The 8,941-nt window shown below is 34.0% G+C and overlaps 1 pseudogene; it reads left to right on the forward strand.

Moving 5' to 3' along the window:
- Positions 1–215: 215 nt before the first annotated feature.
- Positions 216–620, forward strand: LOC145106277 (secreted RxLR effector protein 161 pseudogene; annotated as a pseudogene).
- Positions 621–8,941: the final 8,321 nt, after the last annotated feature.

Genomic DNA, 8,941 nt, shown 5'->3' on the forward strand with positions numbered 1-8,941 from the left:
TGATCATGGGAAATCACATTCCAACCTTACAAGGTGTAAAGACTTGGCTTGGAAAGTGTTTTTCAATGAAGGACCTATGTGAGGCACAATACATTCTTGAAATCAAAATCTATAGAGATAGATCAAAACGATTAATAGGTCTAAGCCAAGGTACATATATTGAGAAAGTAATGAAGCGGTTCAGTATGGAAAACTCTAAGAGAGGATTTATACCCATGGCACATGGAACTGTACTAAGTTCATCACAATGTCCTAGAACAAAGGCTGAGCTAGACAAGATGAAAGATGTTCCATATGCTTCTGCAATTGGATCCATCATGTATGCCATGAATTGTACAAGACCTGATCTTGCTTATGCTATGAGCATGATAAGCAAGTTCCAACAAAATCCTGGGGATAGTCATTGGAGAGTTGTGAAGAACATCCTAAAGTACTTACGAAGAACTAAGGATTTGTTCCTTGTGTATGGAGGCGTGGAAGAAAGCTTAAGTGTAAAGTGCTACACTGATGCTTCCTTCACAACTGATCGAGATGATTGCAAATCACAATCAGGATATGTGTTCATTATCAATGGAGGTGCGGTATCTTGGAAAAGCTCCAAGCAGAGTGTTGTTGCATAATCCACTAAAAGGTCAGAATACATTGCTGCTTCTGAAGCTGCACAAGAGGCTGGTTGGATGAAAAAATTCATTAAGGATCTAGGGGTAGTCCCTACCGTTCAGGACCCCCTATACTTTTTCTGTGACAATGAGGGTGTTATTCCTTTGGCAAAAGAACCTCGAGCACACAAGAAGACCAGGCATATTAGTCACAGATTCAACTTCATCCGGTATAAAGTTGAAGAAGGTGAAATTAGTATTCGCAAAGTTCACACTGATCAAAATTTGGCAGACCCTTTCATGAATCCTCTTCCTCAAGCAAAGTTTGAAGGACATGCTCGAGGAATAGGACTTCACTATTCTAGTGATTGGATTTATCTATGTATTAGTATTGAATATTGGAACATTATATAACTTCATCTATTGTAATGACTATGATATATATGGCATATGCTATTTTTATTAAATATTTGTTGTGTTCTTTATTAACATGTTTAATCCTTGAATGAATTTATTCACTATAAAAACTCCATAGTCAGTTGTTATTGTGGGAGCAATAATGAAATAAGACTAATATGAAATAGGATGGTTGACAAAGCGTTGTAACCAGTTTCATGGATACTTACTAGAGAGTAAGTATTGGAGTGACCCGTTCAAGATCACTTCATGGATCGCTGTCATGAATGATACTTGATAAAAGGTAATATATGTATATCCTTAACACCAGAGATACATATTTGGGACTTGAGTGTGGGGAACGTTATGCTTTGATGTAATCAAAATCTGTTCTTTTGTAAGGCAGTTATAAAAGCTATTATCAGGCGTGATGTAAACCATGCAAGAGGCGTATGTAGTCAAGATGGGATTTTCTCCTCTTATTTGTTGAGAGTTAGACATCTAAGGCCTGATGTAAAGTTGAAAACTTATATGAGATTGACTTCGATCTATATCTCATGATTCAACATGATGTCTGTAGCAAAGGGTAACTGATAAACTTACCTTACTCACCAATTGTAGCCTTTGGGGCTTTTGGGGAATTGGACGTTGATGGAATGGCACTATATCATATGTTGTTGGGGGCAGTGAAATGTTGCTAGACGTTCACCACTGTCTAAATAACATATGATCCTAAGGGTCACACTAACAACAACTTGATACAATTGACTATTTATTAGAAATTGATTTTAATAAATATTCATAAACTCTTATAATAATTGGGAAAATATTTATTTCAAGGAAATAATTATTTTTTTAATACAAGTAACACATTATTTCATAATGTATGAATATATATGTCATGTACATCTTTTTGGACCTAATAAGCCTTTTGTCTTTTGGCAAAAGACAAAGTTTATATCTTATAAACTTTGAGTTTATAAAATTTAAACTCTTGGTTTTGTCTTTTCTTCATAAAAAACGTGAGAAAGAGAGGGAAAAAGAAGATAAGGAACATGTTTATGACATAGGGGACAAGATTGTCTAAAGTGATTAATGGTTAATGACTTTTGCACCATAATTCCATTATAAATAAGAGATGAATTCTTTCATATTCTTCACTTATAATGGAATTATGGTCCAAAAGTCATTAACCATTAATCACTTTAGACAATATTGTCCCCTATGTCATAAACATGTTCCTTATCTTCTTTTTCCCTTTCTTTCTCACGTTTTTTTATGAAGAAAAGACAAAACCAAGAGTTTATATTTTATAAACTCAAAGTTTATAAGATATAAACTTTGTCTTTTGCCAAAAGACAAAAGGCTTATTAGGTCCAAAAAGATGTACATGACGTGTATATATATATATATATATATATATATATATATATATATATATATATATATATATATATTCATACATTATGAAATAATGTGTTACTTGTATTAAAAAAATTATTATTTCCTTGAAACAAATATTTTCCCAATTATTATAAGAGTTTATGAATATTATTAAAATCAATTTCTAATAAATAATTAGTTGTATCAAGTTGTTGTTAGTGTGACCCTTAGAATCATATGTTATTTAGCAATATCATTTTAATATGACTCTTGAGCATACCAGATCTTTCAGTATGTTGGCAAAAAATTTCGAGTTTTGGCCTATTTTGGATTAGGATCATTACCACGAACTGTTTTGGTTTAAAAAATTTGAATTTGTTGATATGGTAATGATTATCCCCATCCAATAACATGATGTTTGCCAAATATTAAGATAATTACTGGATTTTGTGAAAAACTAATTATTTGTAAAATTTGAATCATTTTGCTATTAGAGTTGCATTAGGTCAAATTGGTAAAAGATAAAGAATATATGATTATTTTTATTAGATTTAAATTTGATCTAAATGTTTTAAGAGGTTAGAAAAGTTGTCATCAAGTTTTGGAACTCAAAAGTTTTTAAGGAGTTACAAAATTAAGTCCATAAGTTATAGAATCCAAAAGTTTTCAAGAGTTTCATAACTTGCCCTCAAGTTATGGAATATGAAAAGTCTCATTCATGAAAACATTAACTCTTGTAATTGAAAGGTTTCAAAAGATGCAACTCTTAGGTTCATAACTTAAAAATTAATTAAATAGTTTTTTAATTTTGAATTTTTATATTTAGCACCTTCATGTTTTGAATAGTTCAAATTACATCTTTATGGATTTCATTAAATTAATTAAATGTTAAATTAAAAGAGAAGATTAATAAATCCATAATAACATGGTTTAAGTTTAATTAAATTAAGAGTATAGTTTAATTAATAGATTAAACCACAAAGTACTTTAAAAGTTTAAAATACACCCTTATGCTATATAAAATTAAAAGTTTAATATATTATATATGTATAAGTTAAAAAGCCAGTCTTACCATTACTAGGCCTCATTCATGAAGCTGGTCTATAAGGGGTGTTTTAGGAAGCGACCTGTAAAATGACCGCCATTGGGTATCCACTCTTACCCACCGCACCCTTGACCAGTGGAGGGTCGTTAGCCGAACGGGTTTGATAGGACACTTAAATCCTCATTAAAAGTATAATGAAATACAAAGTAACTAAACACTTTATAAATTCCCAATCATAGTTACTTTAGGAAAAATGTGAATTTGATGCTAACCCATGAAATTGCACATTGCACCTTATTGGTCAGTTAGTGGAGCGTGTGTGGTTAACCGACACACTAATGTGGATTAATGAAGGATGGCAATGGGTTTCTCGTTAATTATCAATGATCAATGGAGCGTGTGTGGTTAACCGGCACATTGATTAAGTTATTAATGACATCGAGAGTACCAAGCTAATTTTCATGGTTATTCACGCCTTGTTTGTGATCCTCGGTATCACAGTCACAAACTTGAAGGGAATAATCGAGATTAAACTTGCCATTGAAAAGTTCAATGAATCTCAAAATAATCTAGGAATTTCAATTCATTTAAAAACTAATTCGTTTAAAATATCGTTTTCATGGTGGAATTGGTAAATCGTCATTTACCTACCGACAAATAGTTTACAATTGGATTACGGCATCCATCTTCTGAATTGTGAATTATTGTGTTGGGTCCTAGCCTTAATATTTCATTTGGGTGTTATATTAAGGACTTAAATCAATTAATTTGAATTTCTCCCTTGTAGATGTCTAGTTCTGATACCCTATGATCTTCCCGAATCTTTTGGAAAACGTTTTCCACATGAAGATGATATTCCACAATATCATACTTCACTTCCTCCATCTCCTCCAATTATTCTCCCTGACCCACGTGTTCGTCGACTTGAAAAGTTCAAGGTCACTCAAGCCCTATTGGCAAGCAAATACAAAAATTAAAAGTCTGTATGTGATCACGTCTTGAAGATGAAGTTGCATATTGACAGGCTGGGAATGTTGGGTGTCATTTTCCCAAGGAAGTTGGCTGTTGACTGGTTTCTTCAGTCACTCCCTAAGCCATATAGTGAGTTCGTTAAAGATTACTATATGACAGACCACGACGTGACACTTATCGATCTTACTTATTTGCTTATTACTGCTGAATCAGAAATGATTTGGCACACTGGTAATGAAAATTTGATTAGAAGATCTACTTCCCAAACTTCCATGGACATTGATAATGGAAACATTGGAAGTCCGGAAAAGTCTTCTCTTCCCAATGGAAAGGGATCGGCCATGGTCGAACCGTTTGACCAAATGGTAAAGAGAAAGGCTAAGTCTATGATTTTCTCGTGTTCCATTCCAAAAGAGTATGTTTGTTACTACTGATAAGAGAAGGGGCATTGGTTGTGAAGCTGCCTTATTTACCTGAAGGATCACACGGATGGTAAATTCAAAGTGGTTGACTCTGCTTCAGGTAAGTCCACTATCTAACTCTATTAAGTTCCTATTTGAAGATTCTTAATACATGATGTGATGAGATCACATTTTGTTCTTTTGTAGGATCGAAGAAAAGAAAGGAAGCTTAAAATAAGAGTATGTTGAGGCTGATCGTGAAGAGATGGATTTCGGTCGCATGGTTCTGTGATCAGATTTTGAGCTGCTACTTAAGAGTTATGATAGATTACTTAGAAATATTTAGTAACATAGTTTTATTTTGTAATTGCATTGTAAGGATAAGTTTTCCGCAATTTTATAAATAAAGAAAAATTTTGTTTTTCTCTTATTTTTTAAATTTCCTTGCAATGTCTGACAACCCGAGATTTCTATCTTGTAAAGCCATTCAATTCAATCAAGAGTCAGACTTGTTTCTGCTATCTTCTAGCATTGTTAAGGTCTTGTTTGAGTGTTCTAAGCCTAGTACATTCAAGGATTAGGTGTTAGGAAGTATCTACTAGAGTTCATTGTGTAACATTCAAGCCGGAAAACTCCATCACTTGGAGTTTACGGCCGTAAACTATAGCTTACAGCCGTAAGCTCTTGTTTGGCCGTGAACTCCACCCTTAAGTAAGATGTTCCTTCATTTTTCTTCATTTCTTACAACTCCAAGTCAAGAACACTCAATTCTCTCTCAAATATCATCAAGAACACTTTCTTTTCTCGACAAATTTGTAAGTGATTCTTTCTATGTTAGTTGATATCCTTCTTAATATAGTAAAACCCTATGATTTCATCCGTGAATTCATCTCTTTTGGGTTAGATCTTCAAATCGTCAAGAAGACCAAGAACACCATGAACACACAGTAGTTCTTTGGGCCGTGAACACCCCTTTTAGCTTCCAAATCGTAAGTATCCTTTTCCATATACTTGATATTCATTAGAAGCTCATGTTTAGCATACAATAAACAACCGTTTTAGCAAGAACATCAAGAGTTTACGACTGTAAATCCTTGCATGGCCGTAAACCCTTCTCATGATCTCCCTTGGCCGTGAACATCATTGGTCGTGAACATCATTGGCCGTGAACATCATGGGTCGTAAACACCTTTGGCCGTAAACCCTTCTCATGATCTCCCTTGGCCATGAACTCCCTTAACCTAATCATATGTGATTAATACACTCCATTGTGAGTGATTCCTAGTTCCTAGGGATGTTTCCAATACATGATTAGTTGTTATATACACTAATTATATACATATATGTGTCATTATATGCTTATTAGGATCTGTTTGTGCTTGGGACTTCACTTGACACTTAGCATCCTATATTGATCTTTCATTCGAATCACTCACTACATGTGAGTTCATACCCCTTAACTTATATTTTAAATGATTTTATGGGGGGGGGGATACAAGTAGAAAACATTATGGTTATAGTATGAATCACATGTGATTTATAACTATCAAACAAGTGGATTTCTTATACTACAAAACTGTGTTATCAAATAAACTATTTCAAAACATTTTATAGACTGACATCAAGTCATCAATAACCATTCAAATGGTTAAAACTTTTTTATAAAGTCTTTATCGTTTTACAAAACTCTTTTAAACTTATATATTGTCAAAATCATGTCTATATGGATATAGTTATATAAATAACGTTGAATGGGCTTAGGACTGATAACTCGCTTTATTTCATGTTCCTTGTTTGGTTGTGGACTTAGCGTATCGGTTGTTTGTCCGAGTGTCGTTTGAATCTTACTTATATATTATGTATATGTATATAGACATAAAAGATCTTCCAATCATTTCAATACATTTGGGTAGCAAAGGTGTACAAGCATGGTCAGTCATTCAAACAACAATACTAGTAAACTATAATAGGTATAGTTTAGAAGATTACTACTCAATATTTCTAGAACAATGAAACATACAAGAGTCAATTCATACATAAGTCAGTTCAAACATATTATACACTAGAATAGAGAGAACATACTATACACTAGAACAGAGAGAACATACTATCCAAATACAAGAACAATATAACATTAATGTGATCCACTACTTCATGGCACGACAATGTACTGCTGTGTCACATTTTGTAACCATAGTCTCCTGGAGGGAGAGCATGAGTTTGTGTATAGATCTATACGACATTGACCATCCTACACCTTGCTCCTAGCTACAGTGGGACCTGTAGGTCTACGGGTGACGAATGCCATACCATTTCTACGTCTTTGAACATCGTGTTTTACTAGTCAATAAAGTATGGTTATAATCTCATCACATTTTAACTTAATTAAAGAAATTGGTTTAAGGTAGTTAGTACATCTGTAGTTACTTATATACAATACTACTGTACATCTTCATTTTCCCATTACATTCATATAGTGATCTTCTCACATAAACGGTAATGTAAACTATTTTCTGGTAATGATAGTCATACTTGGGAAAAACACTCACTTTTACAAAAGAACAAACATTCAGAACAGTCGGGTCTTGATAGAAGACTACATCACATTATAAGTAGAAAATATAGGATTTTCTAGGAAGTATACAAACATTTACATCAAACACTTACAAACATTTACATCAAACACTTACAAATACTTTCATCAAACTTATACAAACATTGACACTAAAATACTTATGAACTCACCAGCTTAAATGCTGATCTACTCTTTCAAAATAACTTGTATTCTCAAGCGACCAGTAGACAGGTACCGATGACCAGGTTTTGAGAAGACGGAGCATGATCAAGAGTCGTCTTTTATTTTGGTTTATATTTTGGTGTCTTTAAACTATACAAAGGACACACTTGTATTAAATTATAATATTAGTGTAATGGATGATGTTGTTGCTTTTTTTACTATTATGCATTGTTATGATACTATACAAGACGTCCTCCGCGCCCGAACATTTCCGCCGTTCTGTTTTTGGGGTGTGACAGATTGGTATCAGAGCTTTGTTTATAGTGAATTGAGTATATCAAGCCATAAAAGATATACAACTATAAACACAATGGGATTAAAATACTCTGACCAAGAGTTTATACTTTTAAATAATAAAATATTTAACTAAAGTATACATGCAAGCATTCATACTAGGATCAGTGTCATACTAGAACAGAACAAAATTACTGCGGTTGTTGGACATCACAAGTAGGCTTGGGGACATATAATCAGATCTGGGAGTGATATAGCATGATCAACTACATTTTTCCGAGATGTGATCAGCATGTGCCTAGGAATGGTTGTGGTGTTCCAACAAGTCTAAAAAATTACCAACACTACTAAAATGAAAACTTTAGAACAAAACATAAACTTAAAATACCATAGGAGTATTTTGTGTTACTATAATTACATATGTGCAAACTAAAAATTCCTTACTAGTATGTCAATAGTTGTTTAGTGGATACGCTAAGGTTATATGTGACCAAGGTGTCATAGACTTAGAATCTGTGATCTTTGCTTTACTTCATGTTCCTTGTTTGGTTGTGGACTTAGAGTTAGGGTCACTTATTTGAAGGTCTATTCTATTTTGGTTACATATGACTGATATTCACTATGAAAATATTGGAGTAACTAGTAAGGATCATCTTATAATTATCTATGGTAATACGTCTATTAACTATCTCTTTTACCCCTATTCTCGCGTAGATATCATGGCGGGATTTCATCCTCATGGAGATCCGTACTTCCCCAACCGTGGAAATGGCGGATGGCTCGATGAAGAGCTAGAAGAGAATCATGCAATTCCTCTAGATGATGACTTCACGGAAAACATTCCAGAGGATTCTGACTCCGATCCAGAAGTCAATGATCTACCCCTGGTAGCTCCAATTCCAAATCCTAACCCTCGTCCGACTTTTCAAGGCCCGACGCCTCTGTGGGCGGAAAACTTGGGTAGATGGAGTCAAGAGTAGGGACAACGCATACCATACAACGGAGACAGAAGCTTCTACAATCTGAGCGAGGGAGGCTCAACAGACAGAGTCCTGCCTATTCTGGTTCGGAGGATTGCTCAAAATGATGAGCAGGGTAGGGCAGCCATCAACCG

Source organism: Lactuca virosa, chromosome 4 (assembly GCF_052849685.1).
Source record: "Lactuca virosa cultivar CGN04683 chromosome 4, Lactuca_virosa_CGN04683_v6, whole genome shotgun sequence".
Lineage (NCBI taxonomy): Eukaryota > Viridiplantae > Streptophyta > Magnoliopsida > Asterales > Asteraceae > Lactuca > Lactuca virosa.